The sequence below is a fragment of the Erythrolamprus reginae genome, chromosome 1 (assembly GCF_031021105.1).
Source record: "Erythrolamprus reginae isolate rEryReg1 chromosome 1, rEryReg1.hap1, whole genome shotgun sequence".
Classification (NCBI taxonomy): Eukaryota; Metazoa; Chordata; class Lepidosauria; order Squamata; family Dipsadidae; genus Erythrolamprus; species Erythrolamprus reginae.
The window spans coordinates 389,034,072-389,060,147 of NC_091950.1; the positions used below are offsets into that span (position 1 = coordinate 389,034,072).

The following is a 26,076-nucleotide window of genomic DNA, read 5'->3' on the forward strand; positions in this document are numbered from 1 at the left end:
AGGAGCAAGTGATGTAATAACATCAAGTAAATGTATATTTGTACTTATTTTTATTTTATTTTATTTATTTATTATTAGAGTTGAAAGGGACCTTACAGGTCATCAAGTTCAACCCCCTGCCTGAGCAGGAACTCCTACATCACCCCAGCCAAATGGCAGTCCAATCTCCTCTTGAAAGTGTCCAAAGTTGGGGAGTCCACAACCTCCGCTGGCAGGCCGTTCCACTGGTTGATCGCTCTCACTGTCAGGAAATTCTTTCTTATCTCCAGGTTGAATCTTTCCTTGGTCAGTTTCCAACCGTTGTTCCTCGTCCAGCCCTCTGGTGCCTTGGAAAACAGTGTGTCCCCCTCCTCTCTGTGGCAACCCCTCAAGTACCTGTATATAGCTATCATGTCCCCCCTAGCCCTTCTTTTTACTAGACTATCCATGCCCAGTTCCAGCAACCTTTCCTCGTATGACCTGGTCTCTAGTCCCTTTATCATTTTAGTTGCTCTTTTCTACACCCTCTCTAGAGTCTCTATATCTTTTTTGAAGTGTGGTGACCAGAACTGGATGCAATACTCCAGGTGCGGTCTGACCAGGGCCTTATAGAGTGGTATTATTACCTCTCTGGTCTTGGAGTGTATCCCTCTGTTCATGCAGCTTTTTTAGCCGCTGCTGCACATTGCTGGCCCATGTTATATAAGTTATATATATATAGGTATGGCCCATACTTATATATTTGCATCCCATGTTGTCATGAAGTCTTCTTTAAAGGCAGACCAAGATAAACTGCAGTGCAATACTCCAACTAGGAGACTGTTGTAGCTAAGTCATCCCTGATAAGAGCACTGCTATTTCTCCTTGCTAGTTTCTATAATTGCCCCTATCCAAGTACATAAGAAATCAAATCTATTGCCTCTTCAGGAAGAGAAATAATCTGAAAGAGTTGCTGAATACAACTTACTGCGGTAATATTCATAATAGGAAAAATGCTGTTCAATTCAACTCTCTTTCAAGTAGTAGTAATGCTCTCAAGACTCTTTTTTCTACTTAGGCATATGTGTGTGTATGTATGTATGTGTCTATAGCAGGGGTCCCCAATCTTGGCAACTCTAAGACTTGTGGACTTCAACTCCTAGAATTCTCCAGGCGCTGCTTAAAAAAAAAAGCTATCATTATTGTTCCTTAAACTGTTCATTCAAATAACATATACCTTCTCTAACTTGACCCTGCATCTTTTATCTCTTGTACAATTCAAGCATGTGGCAGGTTTCCAAGTGAACAGATGATGATGAGTCTGCAAATTTGAAACGAAGGGTGTATACATAGAGACACTTTTTTTCAAAAATATGAAAGATGCTATTGTTCATTGTATCAACAATAAAATCCCAAAGGCTTGCAAAATAAAGTAATATCTAAACTGGCCATCTCGGTAGATTAAAAGGTTGATGCAGCATGAGAATTATTGGAAGCAGACTTATAACCCATACATTAGATTGCGCTGTAGTTCAGAGTTCATTAAAAAGAGGCATTCCATAATACATGAAAACAGAAACAGAGCACTTCTGGGACTCATTAAAGTAGGAACCTCTATATCGAGGAACATATGATTGCTAGGGAGAAGTTGCAAAAGATGCCACATTCATTTTTCGGAGAGGGGCAGCATACAAATCGAATAAATAATAATAAATAATAATAATAATAATTCCAAAACACCCCTTTGAAAACGAATTCAAATCACTGCACAGTGCAAAAACAAATATTTTTATTTATTAATTAAATGTTGCCCATCTATCGAGCAGCGGGTCAGACTACTTACAGGATCGCTTCCTGCAGCATGAGTCCCAGAAATAGGTTAGGTCTCACAGTCGGCCTTCCCCAGGCCCCGTCAGCCAGACAATGTTGCTTAGTGGAGCCTAGGGGAAGAGCCTTCTTTGTGGGGGGCCCGGCTCTCTAAAATCAGCTCCCCCCAGAGATTCGTACTCCCCCCACCCTCCTCGCCTTCCACAGGAGCCTGAAGACTTTGATATGCCACCAGGCTTGGGGCTCTTAGACTCCAGCCCCCCTGGACGACGAATGTTATGTATTTTTGTGGTTTAAGTGGGAATGCCTGATTTGTAACATAACAGGGATTTTAGATTAGATTCATTAATTGAGCTTAATTTGGATTGAGATACTGTATTGTATTGTTTTATTTTTATATGCTGTAAGCCACCCCAAGTCCACGGATAGGGGCGGCATATAAATACAAAAATAAAGAAATAAATAAACATTCTCTGTGTAATTTTGTACTCCTTCAATTTCCAGGCTTACAAAAAATAATAATAATAAAAGCAAAATTCTACAGCAATTTAGGAAAGTAGCATCAGCACACACACACACACCTCCAAAGGGAAAAATCTTAAAATAGAATAAGCCAAAATTGCCTTGCACTATTACTATTCTCATTGCTACCTCTGAGGATTTTAATATTCCTGTGATGTAAGTATTAAGACTATTAACATTTGAATAAAACAACTAAAACAGGTGGTTTTTTAAAAGTATTGTTTCTTTAATTTTGAAAAGCCAGTCGGCTCTGATTTCAAGAGCCCTTAGATCTCTTGGCAGTCACCATCTGGAACAGCAGCTCCACCGTTCCAAAAGAAGCATTTTTGATGTAAAGTTAATAAGAACTAGAAATCTCAATATTCAATAATAAATGCAGAATCTGCCTAGAAGAGAAAACTCATGGGGAAAAAAACTATAGCATTTTCTTGCTAAAGTGAATTTCCAGATTTCTCTAAATACGGATTTTCTCCTGCTTTTATCGATGAAAATAAAATGATCATCTATTCCTTGTGCTATCTTTATTACAAACGGAATTTTCACTTAAGATATCCTCTATTAAAATAATAATATCTGAGTGTCCCTCATCTTTTATTTTTAACTTTTAATATTGGAATCACTGACCTATTTTAAATTATAATTATGGTTGGAAATGACTATAAGCTGTCAATATATGGTGATGATATGCTATGTTTTATCAATAAGACATGAATGCAGACATACATACATATATATATGCGTATGCTTTATGTATATTTCACATAATTATCCAGTAATTATTTAGGAATGTCAATGGGGCAATCCTTTTTGCTTTATTTGCTTTCCTTGGATTTTAATATAGTAATCTGTAAAAACTGGTGGTTTCTTTGTGGGTTGAATTCCCTTAAATATTTGGGAAATTTACATTTTTACTCATTGGAAGATTCTAAGTGTTGTACATACTCTTGATCAGTTGGAGGATGATGAAGATATTGAGGACTCAGATTCAGATAGTGTTTATGAAGTAGGGGGGGCGGGGTTACAGGTAGTAGAACAGGTGGGAGGCCAGCCACAGGATGGGGCTATGAGTTCAGGATCTAGCGAGGGAGAATCAGACGAGCGCTGGGTTAATCCTAAATTCAGAAGAATTCAGAAACGTAGAGAGCAAAGGTCTGGAAGAAGATATTAAGGAGAGGAATGGGCTAAATATTGTAGTGAGGTAATTGGCACGTCAGGGGGCTAGTGGAGAAGAAGGGTGGAGTTTCAATGTTGCCGTCAAGAAATATGGAGGGGTTTGTTCGCCAAGCTAAAGTAAGCCAAAGTATTTTGTATTGTATTTAGTCAGAGTGGCTGTTTTTTATAGCTATGTAATTAGAAAATAAATCTTGTCTAAGTTAAGCAGGAAAAAGAATGTGAGGAATGCGGCTAGAAGAGAGATCACGGACCCATTGATGTCAGAAATGTGTTGAAGTACAAGAGAGCAGAGAAATAAATGGAATTACTTTATTCATGAAATGATGCATTTAATGAGAGTTATTTGTAATTACTAAACTTCTACCAGAAACCAGAACACTAAGTAGCATTCAAAGGCAGTTCATGTTACAATAGGCAAGTCTTAAAAATCACTAGGTAAAATGAACCCCAAGGCAAATCAACGTTCCCGTTATACAGTATTACATATTCCTAACACTACCTAGAGATGATACAAGAACTACTCTCAACTGGGTACAAAGCATTCAAACATTTTGACAAAGAGGATGTGCTATATACCGAGGACTCTATTCCAGTGTTGATTTAAGAGCGTGGGAAGGCCTCCAAAAACCTGAGCCATCTGAAAATGAATCTCATTATTCTGAAGTCATAAAAAATTAATCCTATGAGATAAAGTATGGGATATCCTGGGGAAATAAACAAATAAACTGTACCAGACTCTGGAGAGAATTACAAAAAGAAACGAAGATGTTTCCCTTTCCTCCAATTCATCCTGTTCAAGAATACATTTTACTTCATCAGCATTTTTATATTTTACCTCTTTTAGGCCTATCTCTCATGCTGTCCTAATGCCAAGGTTTAGCAGAGTAGCAGTTCATCTCAAGTAAAATTACTCTGTTCCACAAGAGCTCCCTGGCTGCTCAAAGGACAGTGGCTTTATAACATTCCTTTTACTCTCTTTAAATTGCCATAAGGTACCTACGCTGCTTTCTGTGTACCACAGTGCATGAATACCTAATTAAATCCCCAATGCACATTTCTTCATTTGGAGGCCTGACAAATAAAAATCAGTGGGACATTTGAGAAGTCATTCCCGTGCCTGACATAGAACCATCTATTTTACAAACCTTGAAATATGACCTGTGATAAATGACCCTGCTAGTGAGACTAGCTGCCTGGAGACAGATAGACCAAAAGTCAAGTTTCAAGTTACTTTTCAATATGTTTACATATATCAAGTGATCTGCTAATTAAATTATCTTTATGAGGTTTTCTACTCCTTAAAGCCTATGTTCTGTTCTGCCTTCTCTAATCCCCATATATATATCCTGCATAACGGTCATCATGACCAAAATGTAAGTCTTAAAAACTGCTTTACTCTATTCTGTTATTTCTTCTGTTCAATTAAAGATTTTTCAATTAAAATTTTTTGAAAGGAAGCCAGGATCTTTGTCCAGAGTCCTTGCCAGAGGCGGGTTGCTCCCAATTCAGACCAGTTCTATAGAACCAGTAGCAGGAATTTCCCCCCACTCACTGAACCAGGAACAATCACCGGGTGGTCATACCCCCAAAGCTAATGGCGGCCCCGTAGGCAGCGCCATTTTGTTTTTTGCTTCTGTGCATGCGCAGAAACTAGGTTTTTTGCTTCTGTGCATGTGCAGAAGCTGGGTTTTTTGGCACTACATGCGTGCGTGTGCCCACACCGCCTGGCCCCGCGATGTGCAATGCCGGCGCAGCCATGCAACACGGGAGGAAATGAACCGACAGGGACATAAGTTAGAATCCACCTCTGGTCCTTGCTCTATTGCACTTTATTCTATGCCTGCATCCTCTTTATTTAGTCGATGGGTAGGACCGGCATTTCTTTTGAGCTGAAAGTAAACAGGAACCATAAAAGGAATGAAAGGTTTTACAAGAATACCAGCTTCGTTTAGACCCCAGGATGCAGTCAGTCCAGCTCATAATGACTGCAATAACAGCTATTTAACACAGTAATTTTAACTCCAATGAATATAAATGAACCTTTATTTCTTTGGGGAAAAAATTATGATCGAAATAATAAAGCTGCAATGTGATCTGCAGAAACATTCTATGCGGTAGCTAGTTGCGTGAAGAGATGGGAAACCATGCTGAGCAAACAAATCTTACTCATCTCATTATTAGAAGTCTGACTTGCACCGGATCCAGAGACTTCCCCAAGCAGATGCACTCCTTCTGCCATGAGAACTAGAAACCTTTGCTTATATGATTCAGACTTTTAAAAAGACAAACAATACTCTTATTAATCCAAACTTCCAGTTCAGTTAGGAAGACAGGATAATTGACAGAACGAAGGATGGAAAATGTGTTCTGTCTAGCATGCGTATACATGTGTACAAAGCTTTTTCTCCTCTGCCTATTTACTCTTTTCTAAAAGGTATACTATTGTTTTTTATATTTTTATTTGTATTGTATATTATTTCTAAAATATATACTTTACGACAGTTACAAACACAACAGGTCTTTCACTCTTGTAACAAATTGGAAAATTGGAGTAATTCTAGTTAAGTTCACCCTTCTGTTTTGATCCATACACTTCGGATGACATTGCGAGCCTCAAGAGAAACATGCACAATCACAATTTTTAAGTTGGCAGTTCAAGGCCATCATTATCTTCTGCCCTGGGTCAAACATCTGGCCTCCACACACTTCCACTGGGGTGAAGGGGGACAGAGAAGAGGAAATAGGTAGCTTCCTCTCTATAATTATTAACAAGGAACACAAAGCCAAACAAGCACAGATGACATTTACTTAATGGCCCTGTCCTTCAGAAACACTAGTTTGCTGTGTTCGTCTCAAAATACAATTCAGTACAAACAAAGCAAACAAATAAGAATTCAGGATACAGGAACCTGCTGCCACTCTTAATGTTTTCTATGGACAGTGACATACAAATCTATAAAAATGAACTAACCATTAGCAAATATTTTTTTCTAATACAGTGATACCTTGTCTTACAAACTTAATTGGTTCCGGGACGAAGTTCTTAAGGTGAAAAGTTTGTAAGACGAAACAATGTTTTCCATAGGAATCAATGGAAAAGTGATTAATGCGTGCAAGCCCAAAATTCACCCCTTTTGCCAGCCGAAGCGCCCATTTTTGCACTGTTGGGATTCCCCTGAGGCTCCCCTCCATGGGAAACCCCACCTCCGGACTTCCGTTGCCAGCGAAGTACCTGTTTTTGTGCTGCTGGGATTCCCCTGCTGGGGTGGGGTCTGGAGGTAGTGTTTCCCATAGAGGGGAGCCTCAGGGGAATCCCAGCAGCACAAAAACGGGTGCTTCGCTGGCAACGGAAGTCTGGAGGCGGGGCATCCCAGAGGCGGTGGTGGGTTTGTAAGGTGAAAATAGTTTGTAAGAAGAGGCAAAAAAATCTTAAACCCCGGCTTTGTATCTCGAAAAGTTTGTATGATGAGGCGTTTGTAAGACGAGGTATCACTGTACTCTCAATTGCACACGGAGGTAATGGGGATATAGTTGGAGATGTTTTATGTTACTTGATTTGTTACAAAGATCAACTGAACACTGCACAGCAGGGGAAACAGTAGAAATCAAGTGGAGAAGAAAATTGAATGAAATTAGGTGTATGATATTCTCACCTGAGATAAACAAGAGTGCTTTGAGTCTGATATGGTCATCTTCACTCTAGAGCTGTCATTATATAGCAGTGATGGTGAACCTTTTTCCCCCCTTGGATACCAAAAGCATGCGCATGTGCATGCCCACGCCTATAATTCAACATGCCCTGCCCCCTGGACATGCGTGCATAAACACACACACCACTGCTTTGCCCCCGGTCAATGTGCACAAGACACACACCCCGCTCCCCCATTTCCCGACTTCTGGTAGGCCTGGTAAGCCCGTTTTCTGCCTCCACAGGCTCCAGAGGTTTTACCCCGCCCCCTCGGAGGATGAAAATGTTCTCCCAGAACCTCTGCACAAGCCAAAAATCAGCTGCCCAGCATGCACATGCGCGCTGGAACTAAGCTAAGGCAATGGCTTGCATGCCGGCAGATATGGCTCGGGAAAATACAATTTTGAATAAAATAGATGTTCAGAAAGTGGTTATAGGGCAGCTAAGAATGAGAACTAAATTTGACACATATGACTTCAAAACTATATGACATCCATTAAGGAAATTCTCATTTTTGAAGACTACAATTTGGATTATTCTAAATGTAGTAAAGGAATACTAAAGCCTATAAATATCTACAGCTCCACAAATATCCAAAGGAACGAACCTGGTAGAACTACTGAGAGGATCTGAATTAAAATAAATGGAAGGACTAGAAACTATACTATTGCTTTGATATACTACTAACCATGTAAAAAATGAGGAGATATAGATGATGCCCATCAAAATAAATCACATACTGTAGTTTACCTTGACATCTGCACGACACTAATTCTACAAAGAATGATCTTTCTAGTAAATTTCTATCTTCCCCTAAAAATAACTTTCTTCTTCAAAGGAGTGAGGAAGCCAAAGGGGGAACAGCTATCTCCCATGGAATGTTACTTAACAAGGAAGACTGAACAGATAAAACAGGAATAAGTGATTTGGAAGGCAAAATAATTGTCTTGCTGGAGTTCTTGATTTTTTTAAAGAAAATCTTAAACCATAAATTTAGTCAATGATGTATCTTGAGATTCAAATTTGGAATTATTAGTTCAAATATATCTAGATTTTATTTATGTAAAGTTAGTTATTTCATATTTATTTATTTATTTGTTTGTTTGTTTCATTGATTTTTATGCCGCCCTTCTCTTTAGACTCAGGGCGGCTTACAACATGTTAGCAATGGCACTTTTTAATAGAGCCAGCCTATTGCCCCCACAATCCAGGTCCTCATTTTACCCACCTCGGAAGGATGGAAGGCTGAGTCAACCTTGAGCCGGTGATGAGATTTGAACCGCTAACCTTCAGATTTATAATCAGCTTCAGTAGCCTGCAGTACAGCACTCTACCTGCTGCGCCACCCCATATAATTAATTAGTTACAAATTATATTCATTTATAATCTTTAGTGCATGGATCACCTGAAATATACTTCTAGTCTATAGATCATAATATCTATTAGCTTTTAAAAATACATTGTTAACTACAATACATAAATATATATCCATATACAGTAAACCTTGGTTTAATGAACCTTTGGTTAGTAAATTTTGGAAACAATGAACACATTTTTTATGTTTCAGCATTTAAGATATAAAGTTTTTTGTTCTACAATAATCCAGATAAGTTTCAACATTTTTATAAATTTGTGTCATCTGTATACAATGGTACATATTAACAATTTATATTATTATCCTCATTACATAATTATACAAATAACACAATTAATGTAAATGACATAATTTAGATTAATCAGCCACATGTCATTACTTAAATGAACAAATTGTTGATACTCATATAAATTCAGATTTAATGGGCATTTGGGTTTAATGTACACCCAGTCTCTACTTACAAACAGTTCATTAAATTGAAGGTTTACTCTATATGTCAAATCAGATGTTTATGAAGACTTACATTAAAAATCATTTTTTTAAAAAATTACATCATTAGTTTTTAAAAAAAAAACATACAAACAACATAGCAACAATTATATGGCACAGGAGATACCAGCAGAGATAAATTATACAAATGCAGTCTGGGCAATTTTCTTATACAGACTCTAAGCAGCCATAATCATTAAAAGCAGAGAAAATAGGGTAGAAATACTGAGAACCCCAAAGAAAGGCACTTTTTCCAAAAATGCATTTCTAGAGTCCTTAGGGAGTTGGGCGGCATACAAATTGAACTAAATAAACAAATAAATAGTAAGTATACATATTTTTCTCATAGAAGATTCAATGGTTTGGATATTTTTGCAATGAAAAGAAGTTGTAGTAGTAAAGAAAATTGCCAGCAATGACAGAATACCATCTTACCTTCAAATTTCTCAGCCCAAGACCCCAAATTAGCCTCCAATCCATTAATCTGAAAGATTCATCTTTTGACTCCTTTGGCACCCCAAAGACATAAGCAGATGATGAGCAGACCAGCTGCAGGACAGCAAAACAAACGAGAAATAGCAGTCAAATGAAGGCATTTATAAATAAGCAAATATACACAGGTGGACAGGCCAACAAATATACAAATTATTTGTGAGCTTCGATTGCTTGAACCATAATCTATGGGGTAGTTTCTCAGGAAGGGTCACTACTAATGGATTTTCTGAGTACAAATTTCCCTCCAAATGCATTTTTGACAATGATAATAATCCAAATTATATTGGAGATACAAACCCGGGGTTTAAGATTTTTTTGCCTCTTCTTCCAAACTATTTTCACCTTACAGACCCAAACTGCCGCCACTGGGATGCCCCGCCTCCGGACTTCTGTTGCCAGCAAAGCACCCATTTTTGCGCTGCTGGGATTCCCCTGAGGCTCCCCTCCATGGGAAACACCACCTCCGGACTTCTGTGTTTTTGCGATGCTGCAGGGGAATCCCAGCAGCGCAAAAATGGGCACTTCGCTGGCAACGGAAGCCCGGAGGTGGGGTTTCCCAGCGAGGGGAGCCTCAGCGAAATCGCAGCATCACAAAACCACAGAAGTCCGGAGGTGGGGTTTCGGCTGGCAAAAGGGGTGAGTTTTGGGCTTGCACACATTAATCGCTTTTCCATTGATTCCTATGGGAAACATTGTTTCATCTTACAAACTTTTCACCTTACAAACCTTGTCCCGGAACCAATTAAGTTCGTAAGATGAGGTATCACTATACTTTAAGTATAAACCAAACCACACTCTGTGAGCAAGGAAACAAATTTATGTAAATAAACATTCTAAGGAACTCAGAATAATTAAATTAGCAGTGATGCCTATTGCTTCTTTAATTTCAGCAGGGACAGAAGTATTATTAGGAAAATAATGTTCTTCCTCATATCTTTTTGCCATTATTAAAAGCCTCCCATGCACACCGGTAATTACGTGTTTAATAATTTGTGTATTAGTTAAATAAATTCTGCATTTCCAGTATTTACTGACAGTCAGTCTAGCAGCTGTAATGAGAATGCTAAATCCTCCAACTCTCTCTTCTGTAACTCCCAAAAGAAACTGACATGCAAACAGATCACATAGGAACCAAGTGGGTTGCTGCTGACAAAATGGAACCTGAAATAGGATCCCTGAGAAACAAAAAGATTATGTTAGAATGCTCTTGGGATCTACTGGGGTTGCTTATAAACTTTAAGATTTTTGACCTTGAGCTAAACCAAGCAAATAAATTGTTGATTATTTAACACCTCTTCTAATCAGCCTTTCTCTCTTTTTACTCTCCCATTCTGCAATTTTGAGAATTATCTTTGAGGCATGACAGCTTATTTGAATGTATTCTTTGCAAACTAAGCATTTAAGTGAACAATAATCCTTGCGGGTATCGGAATATGCTAAATAAACCCTGAGCAAAGTAAGTTTGGTTGATGCCAAACTTGATGGGATGGAGGCAATTAAAACTGATACTTTATTTTCTCCTTTTGGCTGAAATTAAATGAATTGTGCAAAATCATTTACCCAAGGAATATTTGGTTCTATTATCCCAATGAATTAAAAAGAACACTATTATAAAACTATTGCGAGATAATGTATATCTGGAAACCGCATGATTTAAGAAATCATCCAACTATATATACAACCTTTCTCCCCCAAATCTCTACCTTTTCATGCTTCACATATTTTATATTAAAAATAGAGGAGACTATTTCACATAACATTTCAGACAAAAAAGCCTCACAGATTCCAAAGTCAGTTAGGCCTTTGAGAGAGAAGGCTGGAAAGTATTGGGGACTTAAACTATCCAAACCAAGTAATAATTCATATATCGTTCAGGGACGTTTTCATTGGTCTGGTGGTTTAAGGCATCAGGCGAGAAAGCAGAACACTGTGAGCAGTGTTCCCTCTAATTTTTGGGGGGTGGGTGGGCGGAAAAGTATAGTGTCTGAGCGGCAGTCCCTTCAGGACTGGGCGGCACAGAAATAATAAATAAATAAATAAATAAATAAATAAACAAACAAACAAACAAACAAATAAAAAATCCACCCTGTTTTGCCTCAGAGAATTTCAGAATAAAATACTGTACTGTGTGTCTATAACAGTGAACTCATAATAGGGCAACTCTATCAATATCAAAATGCCACTTAAAGAGTTGAGCTAGTTTCAAACTAGATTTTGATTTTCTTTCTCTCTTCCTTACTCCCATTCTTTTTCTTTCTCTTTTCCTTCCTCTCTTTTTTCTATCTGTTTCTCTCTCTTCCTCTCTCTCTCCTTCCCTCTCACTCTTTCCCTCTCGGCTTCTGGGCAGGTTTGGAAAACTCTGAGTTGATGATGATTTTTAAGTGAGCGATTGCTCACTGCTCATCTTAGAGGGAACTATGACTGTGAGTTCAAATCCCTTCTTAGCCATGAAAATTGGCTGGGTGATTTGTGACCAGTCATTCTCTCTCAGCCCAACTCACCTCATAGGGTAGTTGTGGGGAAAATAGGAGGAGAAAGGTATGTTTGAATATGTTCACGGTCTTCAGTTATTATTTGTAAAAATAATAAAGATGGGATATAAACAAAAAAAAATTGTATCTGTAAGATGCTCTTATACAGTGGTACCTCTACCTAAGAACGCCTCTACTTACAAACTTTTCTAGATAAAAATCAGGTGTTCAAGATTTTTTTTGCCTCTTCTCAAGAACCATTTTCCACTTACAAACCCGAGTCTCTTAAACTGTAACCAGAAAAGGCGGGGAGAAGCCTCCATGGGGCCTCTCTAGGAATCTCCTGAGAGGAAACAGGGCCGGAAAAGGCGGGGAGAAGCCTCCATGGGGCCTCTCTAGGAATCTCCTGGGAGGAAAGAGGGCCGGAAAAGACAGGGAGAAGCCTCCAAGGGGCCTCTCTAGGAATCTCCTGAGAGGAAACAGGGCCGGAAAAGGCGGGAAGAAGCCTCCGTGGGGCCTCTCTGGGAATCTCCTGGGAGGAAACAGGGCCTCCGCTCTCCCTGTGGTTTCCTCAATCGCACACATTATTTGCTTTTACATTGATTCCTATGGGAAAAATTGCTTTTTCTTACAAACTTTTCTATTTAAGAACCTGGTCACGGAACAAATTAAGTTCGTAAGTAGAGGTACCACTGTATATGATGATGGTGATTTCTTAGCTTTGTGAACTGCTGAAGACCTTTTGTGATCATAGTAGGATCATTCCAAGACTCATTTCATTTCTATATACTGATAGATACACCCATTCTAAAAAAACAATGTTTAAAAAAATGAACAGCATTGTCAAATAAATCTTATGGATCAGATTTATTTAATCCAAAACTTGATCAGTCAAGTCTTTAAGCAGGAAGGGAAGAAAAATCAGTTATGAGAGATGCACTATACCTGTGATGGCGAATCTAGGGCATGCATGCCCAAAGTGGAACATTCGCGGCACCATCTGTTCCTCTTCTGGGTTTCTGGCAAGCATGCACACATGACGATCAGCTGGCCTATGCGCATGTCGCAGTGCCCGAAAACAGAAACGCTGGTCTTCTGTTTTCTGGCGTAATCATGTACACCAGCCAACTGATTAACATGTGCGCATGCAGAAGACTTTCTGGCTGGCATGCATGCTCCGGAAACCAAAAATTCATTTTCCGGCACATGCATACCCTCTGGGCAGCTCCTCTTCCTGGTCATGGTCCAGATGAGCATGTGCATGTGTGCGAAGCACACAAGTGCTCCCTTTTCGGCATTCGGTGCCAAAAAGGTTCGCCATCCCTGCACTATATACTTTATGAAATATTTAGACAAACTGAAACTTAATTAACCAAATTAATGCAACACCAAAAATAGAAATGCTTAGAGCTCTCATAATTCAATGAGTTTCAGAAATTGAAGCCTGTGAAGGTGGGAAAGATACTCAGACATGTTTGGTCTACCATTTACAAGCTTAATCCTTGCTGTTCATAGTTTATCAAATCTAGTAGGGAAGGGCTGTCTAGTGGCTCCAGATTTTCCACGCCAGCAGGCAAACTGCCAACCTACAATATAGTATTTCAGAAGCACACAGCAACATCACCAAGATCTACTTTATGCCAAGTTAGATTATAGTATTCATCTAAAGAAGAGCATTCGGCTCGGAGAGCAGCAGCTCCGCAGGATTCTTAGGAAGAGATTATCTTTCCCGACACCTCCTACCTATTTGCTCATTTTAATTGGATTTGCTTTAACAGCTGTAGTAAAAATGGTCATAAAATCTGTTGGGTCATGTGATGAGTTGTTTAACTACTATGTGCTCGCTCCACTTCTCTTCTCTCTATATACCAATGATTGCATCTCTAATGATCCATCTGTTAAACTACTGAAGTTCGTAGATGACAAACAGTGATCGGACCCATTCGAGACAATGATTAATCCGCATACAGACGAGAGGTTGAACAACTAACTGGGACAACTAAGGGAGCTTAGGTTGGGAAGCACCGTGATGCGGTGGTTTTCCTCCTCTCTCTGGTCATTCACAGCCTGTGTTGGCAGGAGGACAGAGGTCTACCCCTAGACCCCTTGTTTGCTGGGTGCCCCAGGGCTCAGTCCTGTATCCCCTTCTATTAAATATCTACATGAAACCACTGGGTGAGGTCATCCAACATTTTTGGGTGAGGTATCAGCAATATGCTGATGATACCCAGCTGTATATCTCCACCCAACATCAGTTCAATGAAGCAGTGGATGGGATGTGCCAGTGCCTGGAAGCTGTGAGGGTCTGGATGGGTGTCAACAAGCTCAGACTTAATCCAGACAAGACCGAGTGGCTGTGGGTACTGCCTCCTAAAGACTATATCGACTGTCCATCCTTGACTCGGGGGGGGGGGAGAAGAAATTGTCCCCCTCAGAACAGGTTTGCAATTTGGGTGTCCTCCTAGACCCACAGCTAAGATTAGACCAACATCTAACAGCTGTGGCTAGGGGGACCTTTGCACTGGTTCGTCTGATGCCCCAATTGCAACCCTACTTGGATCGGGAGGCTCTCTTCACAGTCACTCATGTCCTTATCACCTCATGGTTGAATTGCTGCAATGCACTCTAAATGGGGCTACAGAGACTACAATGGGTCCAGAATGCAGCCGCTCGAGTGGTTGTGGATGCACCTAGGTACCCTCACATTACATCAATACTCCGTGAGCTGCACTGGCTCCCTATTGGTCTCCGGGCTCAATTCAAGGTGTTGGTTATTACCTTTAAAGCCCTATATTGCTCAGGGCCAGGTTATGTTCAAGACCGCCTGCTACCACATAGTTCCCAGCGACTGGTAAGATCCCACAGAGTTGGTCTCCTCCAGGTCCTGTCAGCTAAACAATGTCGGCTGGCGGGCCCATGGGGAAGGGCCTTCTCTGTGTCTGGCCCAGCTCTCTGGAACCAACGACCCCCTGAGATCCGGACTGCCCCCACTCTACTGGTCTTCTGGAAAGCATTGAAGACCTGGCTTTTCCTGCAGGTTTGGGGCCAGCGAACTCACAATTTACGAGGTCTGGCCTTGAATGATATGTATGTATGTGATTTTTAAACTGTTTTTACTTTAATATTTTATGATGTTTTAAATGTATTTTCTATATCCTGTTGGGAGCTGGGTGGCACAGAGATACAAAAATTAAATTAAATTAAATTAATGAACTTTTCTTTTATGTACACTGAGAGTATATGCACCAAGACAAATTCCTTGTGTGTCCAATCACACTTAGCCAATAAAGAATTCTATTCCATTCCATTCCATTGCCTAATGACCAAAATTTCAGCCCCAGTTATGGTCATAAATCAAGGATTACCTGTAGAGTTAACTGTTTGGAACAAAAAATAAACAAACAAAGCAACTTTAGAAAATTGATATTAAGAAGTGAGTTGGAGAAAAAGAAATGAATTCTGAGGACAGTAGAAAAATAAGCACCCTATTTTTCAGAGTATAAAAAAACACTCCCACCCCATCCCCCAAGAGGGTGGAAATGTTGGTGCGTCTTATACACTGAATATAGGCATTTTTGGCCTCCTAAAACACACACACACTGGCATCCCATTTTTCACAAAAATGGGGGGCGCAGAAGGTTTGGGAGGCCTGCAGAGTGCTCCAGGAGGCTGGGGAGGGCAATATTGGCATGTCTTATACTCCGGTGCGTCTTCTAATCCAAAAAATACGGCAGTAAGCAAGCAACTCAAGAACAAAAAACTGACAGCTATTGTATACCAAGAAAAAGAAGCTAAGAAATTAGATGCATAGAGTAGGTAATGAAAGGTATGACCCATCAATCACTAGGCAGACAAATTTGAGTACAGATGATATAATTGTGATTTAAAATTCAGCTAATGTATTTAGATTAGTTTGGCAAGCAGACAGAGGGATCAAATGATTTCTGTTGACAGTCACTTTTAATTTTTTTAGTTCAATGTAATAAATTTGAGGAGGAGAAAAACATCAGAACTAGTTTTTGAGAGTAAATGTTCAAGGGGGAAAAGCAAGCGAGTATTAAGACATGGGTTTAGACCAAGAAGGTCACATCTACTGAAGTCCTGCTATATTTATATATTGATTCTCAAGAAATTTCATTCCTTTCTATTGAAATGACTGCTCTAATATGCAAAGTAATTGTAACAAAAAAGCTGTACAAATCAACAAGTGCTCCTATTTGTTCAATTTTCGAGAATCTGAAGTCATTTCACTTTCACACAGAAATATACAAATTCTAGTAAACATAGGTGCAAACCTACACACAATCATAATACAGTGGAACCCCGACATAAGAGCTGCTCTACTTAAGAGCAACTCGAGATAAGAGCTGGGAGGGGAGAGATATTTTTGTTCTACTTACAAGCCCAAATTCGAGATACAAGCGCCAAGGAGCTGTCTCCTGAAGCCAAACGCTAACTTCCGCGTTCGGCTTCAGGAGACAGCTGCGAAGCGGCGCGCGTGTTTTAAAAGGTTGCAGCCGGCCTGGGGGGCTCGGGGGGGTGCTTGCAGCTTTCTTTCTTGCTCTTTTTCTTTCTCTCTTTTACCTTCCCTTCCTCTATTTCTTCTTTTCTTTCTCCTTCCCACCTTCTTCCCTCCCTCCCTCCACTCATTCCTCTCTTACTCTCCCCTTTCATAAGTTTCCTTGCTTCCTTCCTCTGTTCCTGTCCCTTCCCTCTTTCCTTCCTTCCTTCCCACCCTCCGTCCATTCATTCACCCATTCCTCTCTTGATCGCTTAAAGCCGGTCCCTGGTGCAAAAAGGGTTGGGGACCTCTGTCCTACAGGATTGGGTGGCAGAGAAGTTGAACATATGTAAATTTAAAAGTTTAAGAAAGTTTACAAGTTAAGTGAAAGAAACTTCATTATTCATTTATATGTACATGTACATTTCTTCATTAAAAACATGTCTTTCTGCATAATTTAGACTAACTTTGTGAGTTTTTTGAGGGCTGGAACCAATTAAAATTATTTACATTAATTCCTATGGGGAAAAGTCGTTCGAGATAAGAGCTGCTCGACTTAAGAGCCCAGGTCCGGAACGAATTAAACTCGTATCTCGAGGTACCACTGTACAGGATCTTTAAAAAGGCAGCAGCATCAACTGGAGCCCTCCACAGCTGATTATAGAGGAATTAAAGCAGATTGCAACAACCAAGCAGGTTTCTGTAGGAGAATATAATCCTTAAAGAATGTTGAACCTGGTTGATTGGGGATTTTAAAAAGCTTAAAATCAATATCTTTCATTAATATCCAGAAATGGGGCTTTAAGCCATGTAGTTGTTTGAAAAAGTAAATGTTCTCTAAAATCTGTTAGCGGTATGCTGATCTATAGCAATCTCCAACGTGTGTGTTTGTGTGTGTGTAAAAACCTGTCATTAAGCAACAATAATGACAAAACTAATGTACTGATCTATCATTTTGTTTACCGAACCTGAAATATCCATGTACATTTAGAACTGTGGTCTTCTGCACATTACTCAGTGGGGCTTCTTCCTTGCTGTGCTTATGCATTTAGTATTACAATTATATGCTGCAATGTTTCCTACACTAGTTTCAAAATAAGCTGTTTTACCAAGGATCCCCAAACTTCGGATGTCCTTGACACATTGTAAGCACATAGGAAACATGTAAAGATTCTCAGAGATTGTTCATTAAAATACAGTGATACCTCGTCTTACAAACGCCTCGTCATACAAACTTTTCGAGATACAAACCCGGGGTCTAAGCTTTTTTTGCCTCTTCTTACAAACTATTTTCACCTTACAAACTCACCACTGCTGCTGGGATGCCCTGCCTCCAGACTTCTGTTGCCAGCAAAGCACCCGTTTTTGCGCTGCTGGGATTCCCCTGAGGCTCCCCTCCATGGGAAACCCCACCTCCGGACTTCCGTTGCCAGCGAAGCGCTCGTTTTTGCAATGCTGGGATTCCCCTGCAGCATCACAAAAACACAGAAGTCCGGAGGTGGTGTTTCCCATGGAGGGGAGCCTCAGGGCAATCCCAGCAGCGCAAAAACGGGCGCTTCGGCTGGCAAAAAGGGTGAATTTTGGGCTTGCACGCATTAATCGCTTTTCCATTGATTCCTATGGGAAACATTGTTTCATCTTACAAACTTTTCACCTTAAGAACCTTGTCCCGGAACCAATTAAGTTTGTAAGACAAGGTATCACTGTATTACAATCTCCTTTTCCTAGTACAGTGATACCTCGTCTTACAAACGGCTCGTCTTACAAACTTTTCGAGATACAAACCCGGGGTTTAAGATTTTTTTGCCTCGTCTTACAAACTATTTTCACCTTACAAACCCACCACTGCTGGGATTCCCACCTCTGGACTTCCGTTGCCAGCGAAGCACCCGTTTTGCGCTGCTGGGATTCCTCTGAGGCTCCCCTCCATGGGAAACCCCACCTCCAGACTTCCGTGTTTTTGTCATGCTGCAGGGAAATCGCAAAAACACAGAAGTCTGGAGGTGGATTTTCGAGGACTTCCGTGTTTTTGCAATGCTGCGATTTCACTGATGCTCCCTTCGCTGGGAAAACCCCCCTCTGGACTTCCGTTGCCAGCGAAGCGCTCGTTTTTGTGATGCTGGGATTCCCCTGCACCATCGCAAAAACACAGAAGTCCGGAGGTGGGGTTTCCCATGGAGGGGACCCTCAGGGGAATCCCAGCAGCACAAAAATGGGCGCTTCGGCTGGCAAAAGGGGTGAATTTTGGGCTTGCATGCATTAATTGCTTTTCCATTGATTCCTATGGGAAACATTGTTTCGTCTTACAAACTTTTCACCTTAAGAACCTCGTCCCGGAACCAATTAAGTTTGTAAGACAAGGTATCACTGTATAACATTTTCTCAATAGAATTTCATCTGGAAAGAGCCAGTAGGCTAGAGAGCTAGGAATGGATTTAACAATGGGAAGCATTTTCATTTCATTTTTCTGTGGACCGTGGGATTTATTTATTTATTTTTTATTTATTTATTTTATTATTTAGATTTGTATGCCCCCCCCCCCTCCGCAGACTCGGGGCGGCTCACAGCAAGATACAGCAAATCATGACAAATCCAAATAAATTTAAAATATTTAAAAAGATTTAAAAAGATTGCTTTTGATTTGCTTTAGATAAAACAAAAAAACAAAACAGCTATGGCAGCAGCGCTTTACAATATCCAGATATTAACAGCAATGCATATCTAACACAGCAAACTGGAGAATGTTAGAAGATGAGCAAGAGAGAAAAAATGAACTCCAAGAAACAAGATTACAGCTCTTGTTCCCATTTTTGGCACTGTTCTTGTTTTAGAATCCAAAGTCTCTCATTTCTGCATGTCTTGTAATTACTCCGGCTACATACAGACATTTTGTAAAAGCACATCAGGAGTAAAACAAAAGAGGACTTGGAAATCTTTGAAGGTTTATCCCCCCGCAAAGCTCAAGTCAAATGATTGGAGAGGTGTTTCAAAGCTCCTTGTCCAATAAACATTCCACTACTGAACACAGCAATACCAAAAACACCAAATCAGATTACGCATACATCTATTAGAAACATAGAAACATAGAAGTCTGACGGCAGAAAAAGACCTCATGGTCCATCTAGTCTGCCCTTATACTATTTTCTGTATTTTATCTTAGGATGGATATATGTTTATCCCAGGCATGTTTAAATTCAGTTACTGTGGATTTATCTACCACGTCTGCTGGAAGTTTGTTCCAAGGATCTACTACTCTTTCAGTAAAATAATATTTTCTCATGTTGCTTTTGATCTTTCCCCCAACTAACTTCAGATTGTGTCCCCTTGTTCTTGTGTTCACTTTCCTATTAAAAACACTTCCCTCCTGGACCTTATTTAACCTTTAAATATATTAAAATGTTTCGATCATGTCCCCCCTTTTCCTTCTGTCCTCCAGACTATACAGATTGAGTTCATTAAGTCTTTCCTGATACGTTTTATGCTTAAGACCTTTCACCATTCTTGTAGCCCGTCTTTGGACCCGTTCAATTTTGTCAATATCTTTTTGTAGGTGAGGTCTCCAGAACTGAACACAGTATTCCAAATGTGGTCTCACCAGCACTCTATATAGCAGGATCATAATCTCCCTCTTCCTGCTTGTTATACCTCTAGCTATGCAGCCAAGCATCCTACTTGCTTTCCCTACCGCCTGACTGCACTGTTCACCCATTTTGAGACTGTCAGAAATCACTACCCCTAAATCCTATTCTTGTATATTCTGCTCTGAAAGTAGCAGCTCTGCAGGATTCTCAAGAGAGATCGCCTTTCTCAATACTTCCTACCTATCTGGTTGTTTTTAACTATAGATGTGAAGGACTAAATCTGGGGCGTTCTGTTTATTATTGTTATTATTATTATTTATTAGATTTGTATGCCGCCCCACTCCAAAGACTTGGGGCGGCTCACAGGATATAATATAAAACAGTGAATACAAAACAAATCTAATTAATTAAAAAACTACGTAAGCTAAACCCCCAGTATATTAAAATTAATCAAACAATTCAATCGCAGCCATACATCACATTTATTGGCCAGGGGGCCTAGATCTAATGGCCCCAAGCTTGGTGACATAAGGGAGCCTTGAAACACTTGCGGAAGGTGAGGAGGGTGGGAGCAGTGTGAATCTGCTCTGCACTGGGAAGAGCTGATTCCAGAGGGCCGGGCCCCCCACAGAGAAGGCTCTTCCCCTAGGCCTCGCCAAAGGCTCTTCCCCTAGGCCTCTGGTTGACGGGACCTGGAGAAGGCCATCTGTGGGACCTAACCGGCCACTGGGATTCATACGGCAGAAGGTGGTCCCGTAAGTAATCTGTCTCGATGCCATGTAGGGCTTTGTAGGCCATTACCAACACTTCAAATTGTGTCCGGAAACCAATCAGCAACCAATACAGTCCACAGAGTTTTGGAGAGACATGGGTATATCTGAGGAGACCCATGACCCCTCGCACGGCTGCATTTTGCACAATTTGAAGTTTCTGAACATTCTTCAAAGGTAGCCCCATGTAGAGAGCATTGCAGTAGTCAAACCTCGAGGTGGTAAGAGCATGAGTGACTGTGAGTAGAGACTCCCTGTCCAAGTAGGACCGCAACTGGTGCACCAGGCGAATCTGGGCAAACGCCCCCCTCGCCACAGCTGAAAGTTGATAGTCCAAAGTCAGCTGTGGATCGAGGAGGATGCCCAAGTTGCAGACCATGTCTGAAGGGGTCAGACATTCCCCCCCAGAGTGATGGATGGACAGATGGAAATGCCCTTGGTAGGCAGAACCCACAGCCACTCCATCTTGTTGGGGTTGAATCTGAGCCTGTTAACACCCACCCAGGTCCTAATAGCCTCCAGACACTGGAGGCATTTATTCTACACGTGCATTTAGCAACATCATTTAGACTTATATACTGCTTCACAGTGCTTTACAGCCGTCTCTAAGTGGTTTACAGAGAATAAGCATGTTGCCCCCGACAATCTGGGTCCTCATTTTACTGACCTCGGAAGGATGGAAGGCTGAGTCAACCTTGAGCCAACTGAGAGTCGATCTGCCAAACTGCTGGCAGCCGGTGATCAGCAGAAGTAGCTTGTAGTACTGCACTCTAACCACTGCACCACCGAGGCTCTTAGTCCTTGTTGGTAGATCTGAGACTCACCCATTATATAATCCAGCTCAGGAATTTTGGGAGTTGAAGTCCATATATCTTCGATTTCCCAAGTTTGAGAAACACTGACATACACTTGGCTCCCATTCATTAAAAAAAGAGATTTTTATTTGAGACAAAATATTCCATCTTGTGGCTGTGCAGATAGGTTTAGGATGTTGTACAGTAACAGTGACACAACATCAGATTCTTTTTATGCTAACTTATCCTATGACAAATGGGATTAGTATTTCAAACAGGTATGCTAGAGCAATTTTTAAAGATTGCAGGTAAGTAAAAAACCCTAAATTAAAATTGATGCACTAGCAGTTTTTCCAATGCTCACAGCCTGTCTCGAGGAAACATACTGGAATTTGAAAATAAAGCTGCTGTTGTTTTTCTGTTTGTTTGGTTCAAAAAAACCCTGCATTCTTTTAAGATATTTCTAAATGTGATGGAAGCATTTAGTCTGTGTCTGAGACAAATCCATCAACCCCCCAATTTAGGCTTAATAAGCAAAGCCCAGCTGTTCAATAGTTGGAAGCCAATTGCTGGCCCATTTTCAAAATCATAGTTGAGATATGGAAATATAATGGCACTGCAGTGATTTTTTTTTAAAGATGCTAAAGAAGTAACAGATTCAAGTAAATCTAGAGATAAGTCTTTTGCTTGATTCTTTTGGCCAATTCTGTAATCAATGTGCAAGTTTAGAAAGAAGTAGTAAAGATTGGAACTCAGGGTCCTGGAAAATGGTTTCTTCACTTGTTTTTATACAGCTAGTTTATTGCTTAAAATCAAGATGAATTTGAGCTGAAACAGGGAATGCTTTATACAAATCTTTAAAGAGATTGAGGGAAACTGGGTAAAAATTCTATAGTATTTTGAGTTTCCCCAAAATAACACCTACTGTAAATTAAATATAACTGTATCGATTGTTCAGGGGGAACAATTTAATTTGCCTTGATGCCTTTTAATTAACAGGCAGGAATGTTGATTACAGTTTGCAAGAATGAAATCACCAACAACATTCTTGATAATCTTGCTCAGAATCTCTTCCATTTGTCTTTGAACTCAAATATGCAATTCTTTCGGTTTTCTTCTATGGGGAGTGACCCATAGATGACTTTTTTACATTTTTTATAGTAAAGGGAGTAGATTTTGGTAAATACACTGATGTTTCCAATGTATATTTTTAACCGCTCTGAGTCTGTTTTGGAATGAGCAGCATATAAATACAATAAATAAATTAAATTTTTGCCATTCTTATACTTTTTCTTTAAAAATATGAAGAGATGAAACACAATCCTGATGCAACCCTCAATAAAATCGAATTTGATCCCCCTGGGTTAGAAGTAAGTAAATATTTAGAATCCAACAGGTCATTTTTCCTTTGGCCTGCTCCTGAACGAAAATCCAAAATGATAAGTGGTTTCTTTGGCTAAACATAGCTTCTAGCTTCCCATTTTCAACAACGGCCTGGCTGGCCAGAATTATCCAAGTAGTTCCTGAATGGGGCATGAAGGTATCTGTTCTCCTTTCTTTATCTCCAGCATCTAGTATTGAGAAGCATATCACCTCTGGACTGGGAAGCTCCATCTAGCTTCTGTGGCTTATTGCCAGCAGGCTTATCCTCCGTGAATCTCTTTGAGACTGAAATAAAGCTCTAATGTCACTGCTTTGTGTTAAAAGCCCATCAGTCTGTCATCAAAATGAAATGCAAAGGAATTAGAGTACAATTTTCCCATGCTAACATTTCGTCCATTTTCCCCACCAGCATCCACTTTTGGGGCTTGCTGGCTTTTCAAATTTCTTTCAAGACCCTCTGGGGAATTAACCAACTGCAGCAAAATGTTGTCACTTGTAGACAGTAAATGTACTATGCTGGCGCAGATCCAGCCGCCATTTTATTCCCAGCAGAACAGATTATGATTTCCCTCTAGGCTAGTGATAGAAAAGCTTTTTTGGTTTGTGTGCCAAAAGGGGAGGGGCGTGGGGGGGCATCCATGCCCACACCCATAATTCCATGCATCACCCACCCACCCCATGCATACATGCATAACACACTCACACACACCACACACTTGTTTTTCGTTCTCCCCAAGACCCCCCGAAAAACGGACCATCCTCAGCCCCTCTGGAGGCTGAAAACAGGCTGTTGCCCAACTCCCAGTGGGCCCAAAAAGCCCAAAAAATAGCTGGCTGGTGCATGCATGCACACAGGACCTGAGCTCACGTGCCCACTGATATGGCACCGTGTGCCACAGTTTCACCATCACGGCTCTAGGCTCTCTGGGGAAGGGTGCAAGATATAATTTATTTTATTTATTTATTTATTTATTTTTGTCCTATACAAAATACACATTGAAGAGAATAGATATGTAGTAATATAAATAAAGAAAAGGATAGAAGAAAAGATATAAAAGTATAGGAGAACATATATGAAAGGAAGAAAAGATAAATGAGATAAGGAGAGACAATTGGACAGGGGACGGAAGGCACACTGGTGCACTTATGCACGCCCCTTACTGACCTCTTAGGAACCTGGAGAGGTCAATCGTGGATAGTCTAAGGGAAAAATGTTGGGGGTTAGGGGTTGACACTATTGAGTCAGGTAATGAGTTCCACACTTCGACAACTCGGTTGCTGAAGTCATATTTTTTACAGTCTAGTTTGGGCAGGCAACTGCAAGAAACAGTAACAATACTCCCATTATTATCTGAGCTCCTAATCCACATGAACAGAAGTATTTCTGGGCCACAGAAGTATTTCTCATTTATTTATTTATTTAATTGCATTTGTATGCCGCCCCTCTCCAAGGACTTGGGGCGGCTCACAGCATATACAAAACAACAGAACAATAACATAAATCCAATTAATACTACATAAAAACAACCATTAAATTCTATTAAAAGAAAGTAAAACCTATCAAACCAATCATTCAACACTCATACTTGAAACATTCATTGATCAGGGGAAGATCTAAAAGTCCCAAGCCTGGCGGCAGAGATGAGTTTTTAAGCTCTTTCGGAAGGCAAGGAGGGTGGGGGCAGTGCGAATCTTTGTGGGGAGCTGATTCCAGAGGGCCGGGGCTCCCACAGAGAAGGCTCTTCCCCTAGGTCCTGCCAGCCAACATTGTTTGGTTGATGGGACCCTAAGGAGGCCAACTCTGTGGTACCTCACCGGTCACTGGGATTCGTGTGGCAGAAGGCGGTCTCGGAGATAATCTGGTCCTATGCCATGAAGGGCTTTATAGATCATAACCAACACTTTGAATTGTGCCTGGAAACAGATTGGTAGCCAATGCAGTCCGCGGAGTGATGGCGAGATGTGGGCATTTCTTGGAAGGCCCAAGACTGCTCGCGCAGCTGCATTTTGGACAAGTTGAAGTTTCTGAACACTCTTTAAAGGTAGCCCCATGTAGAGAGCATTGCAGTAGTCGAACCTCGAGGTGATAAGGATATGAGTGACTGTGAGCAAAGACTAACTGTCCAAATAGGGCCGCAACTGGTGCACCAGGTGGACCCGGGCAAACACCCCCCTCGCCACAGCCGGAAGATGGTGTTCTAAAGTTAGCTGTGGATCGAGGAGGACGCCCAAGTTGCGAACCCTCTCTGAGGGGGTCAATAATCCCCTCCCCAGGGTGATGAATGGACAGATGGACGTGTCCTTGGGAGGCAATAAACTTTTAATTGTCCTTGGGTTTCAAGCTTTTCATGATACCGTAGGTCTCCAATGACTTACCAATGACACTAAGATATATGTAAAACCATTTTTCATTAAACTCTGGAATGCTATGCAGAAGTTTTGCTCTGCCCAAACAGCACCTATAATATAAGAAGCCCTATCCTCCAAATTCAGTAATAGTATCCTGGGAAGGATCTGTAGTATATAGGCATAACACCTCTGGTTCCAGAAGGTAGCAAAGTGCTGTATTTACCTGGCTGTCATAGCTCAAAATATCTGAAGTTTTTCTGGTTAATGAAGCCTGCTCCAAAGATTCCTTATTTTTCCTATTTAACTTTTAAAATAATCAACCCTTCCATTTAATCCAGGAATTAAAGATTATTGATCAATATTTATACTGTGTTCTAAAGTCTTTGAAGCACTTTCAGGCATTATATAAATCAATCCTAATATCCCCATATCAGAGGCAGAAGGGCTGAGGATGAGCACCTTAACCCAGTTAGCCATCTATACAAAGTTTAAGGACTTCTTGATTCATAAGTGTTAAGTTATTTTATTTCATAGCATTTCAGAAAAGACAGGTTGTAAAACTCCCACACCAGTAAAATTCTCCTTTCCTTGGTAATTATTCTTAACTGCAAACCTGAAACATGGATGAAATATAAATTAAGAACACAAAAGCAATTTGAGGCTTTTTTTCCCCTGGCTGCTAAGTCAAGAAATTAATTGT

The 26,076-nt window shown here is 40.5% G+C and overlaps 1 protein-coding gene across 2 annotated transcripts in view; it reads right to left on the reverse strand.

Annotated features, from left to right (window-relative positions):
• Positions 1 to 26,076, reverse strand: part of EXTL3 (exostosin like glycosyltransferase 3) — a 163,435-nt gene that overhangs the window by 96,776 nt on the left and 40,583 nt on the right. For both annotated transcript variants that reach the window (XM_070734862.1, XM_070734863.1), the window contains exon 2: positions 9,468 to 9,581. The gene's annotated coding sequence lies outside the window, so the exon portion shown is untranslated. The remainder of the gene's footprint in view (positions 1 to 9,467; positions 9,582 to 26,076) is intronic.